General features: G+C 42.0%; 1 protein-coding gene across 2 annotated transcripts in view; it reads left to right on the top strand.

The window, feature by feature from the left end:
• LOC125037082 (UDP-glucosyltransferase 2-like) overlaps positions 1–2,500 on the top strand; it is a 25,149-nt gene that overhangs the window by 1,387 nt on the left and 21,262 nt on the right. The window lies entirely within an intron of this gene.

A 2,500-nucleotide genomic window follows, 5' to 3' on the forward strand; every position in this document is an offset into this window, starting at 1 on the left:
AAGTCCGCCGCCATGCGGATTAATCCACGTCCTCACGATAATGCAGGACACAGCATTCCTCTGACCACTCTCCCCACATCAAACCACACACAAGACGCCGGTTAAGGTTTGATCGGTGATTAACATCTAGCTTATCCTTCCATATTTCTCATTTTGTGTTTTAAAGGCTTAATCTCGACTCATTTAATTGTGAATTCGAATTATTTTTTTGTATCTTACGTTCAGTTGTCAGTTATAGGTATTTCATCGTCTTAATGTTTCTTCTTATATACTTCTCTACTGTTCTTAGCTATACCAGATTGTCAATAATAAAACAATCAAAACACCTTGTTTGTCTGCCTTACACCCTAAGCTCACTGTGCTCTCGTAGGGCCCATTTCTCGTATGGTGTGGAAAAACTGGCACTGGAGGTACATCCCTGATATAACAATAGTTATGGCCTTTCAATTGCCAATCCATAGTTCAGCAAGCACACTTTAATTACTCAGCTTGGAGGACAGAAAAACGCGCACACACTCACTTGTGGACTTATTTTCCTATTCCAGTAAAACCTAATGACGGTGTTCCTCAGTCGAGCCTAGCGGTGTCTCCTCGCAACGCAACGTAGCGTTTTTGTATTGTTGTTTTTCCTCACTTCGCGGATGGTAATTGAACGTGCCGTCTATGGTAGGTGCAAATGGAGTTCGCGTCCACGTGTTGATCGCCCTACCCGTGCTCCCCAAGGCCAAGTTCAATTCAAGTCAGTTCAAGTCACGTCTGATGAACGTCAACAAGACCCTTGTCCGCTCGAGCGTGCCACGGGAGTGCCTGAAGTCATGCGTCTTCCGGCAGCTGAGCTCGACCTCCCACGCCTACTCGTGCCCTCCCTGATACACATGCTCTTGGCCCGCCGACACCTGCAGCCCCGGTCGTTTCGCATACAGTGTCGCTTGTAGAAACTAAAGATTGTTCTCCTGCGTTATGTCATTTTTCTGGTTCGACTCCTGACTCGGTGCTCCTCTCGCTGCTTCGTTTGCTTCCACACCATATTCGACCCTGCTCGACCCTGTTGAACTCTCCCTCACTATTGCCCACACTTCTCTTCCTTCCATAAACCTCCGTATGTTACTAATGTCTAGAATACAGTTCCATCTTTATCAATTTTATTCCCAGATATTATCCCCTCATACTACATAGTTTTTTTGTGTGTGTGTTTGTGATTCTCACAACCTTTATTTATTGTGACCGAGGGATTTATGACTCATCTACTTGATATCACACATTCAATATTATTTCACACAGCAATGAACACCACGTATCTACACATGTATACTAAACCTCACCGGCACACCCATCGGACGCACAAACCCAAACAATCAGACTTCTCTGCCGGTTCCCCGACATTCTTTTCTCCGCTTAGTCTCCATGGCTTCCGGTATTTGTTTTCTGAGACTTTCCTCGCTTTGTGTAATCTTTGCATAAAAGATCACATCACTGTGAGCGATGTGAGACAGACAATCAATTATCAAGACGTGTCATAAAAGGTTATAGCTACCCTCACTGGCTAGCTACCGATCAATCAGTAATATAAATAAGCCGTATTTTATAATTCACATATTCTTATTCCAAATAGCCAGGTTACTGCAGGGAATTATTCTTTATCTCAATTTTTTTTTAGTGAAGTTTTTCGCTTTGCATTTCACATAGAAATTGTAAGAGGTTGTTTGGCAATACCGGGGTTGTCGACATTCCTTATAAGATACTATTAATATACACGTTTAACAACAATATATTGTTATTTCCTTATAATTGTGACATGTGTAACGGTTTCAGTATAATTTTAACCACTTCATATATTAATATTAACATATACTAATGATGGTAAAATCGTAGCCAGTCACGAGCCTTATTGGGCTTATAAAAAAACAGAAAGATTCGGCAACGAAATTTAGGCGTATATGGTTGGAATTAACGCTGGCTGTTCATATGACATATATCTACTATCTATTCAAACCACTTGCGGTGAAAATAAACTCAACTATCTATTGCACAAGGAGTTTTAAAAGTAGAAATAAATAACTAGCCAATATCAACATAACGCATCACACTAAAAAGTCAACCACAATCATTCAGTCACCACAACTGTATTGTTAATCCAAGCTATTGTGAATGTCAGTCCCTCGCGAAGGGAACACGGAGCTTCTATTTCGACTGTGAAGGGATGGCGGGGAGGACGGCCATACCAAAGGAGAGCATCCCACCAACAAACAAACTTGTAAATTGTACGGCACGGCTCCGTCTGCCGAAAGGGGAAATGTTATATATACATTCCAGTTTATGAGCTGCTTGATGAACCATACCCTTTATGTGACTAGTGAGGGTGAGTTGATTAGCAAACTGTACACCTAGGATGCTTATTTCTCTGGTCAGATCGAGCCTTTTCTCCTCAACGTTGATGATGGAGGAAGCTGACAAGTCCAGTCAACGGGATATTAATCTGACTGATGGTATATGGCTCCAG

This window comes from Penaeus chinensis, chromosome 22 (assembly GCF_019202785.1).
Source record: "Penaeus chinensis breed Huanghai No. 1 chromosome 22, ASM1920278v2, whole genome shotgun sequence".
NCBI classification, from domain to species: domain Eukaryota; kingdom Metazoa; phylum Arthropoda; class Malacostraca; order Decapoda; family Penaeidae; genus Penaeus; species Penaeus chinensis.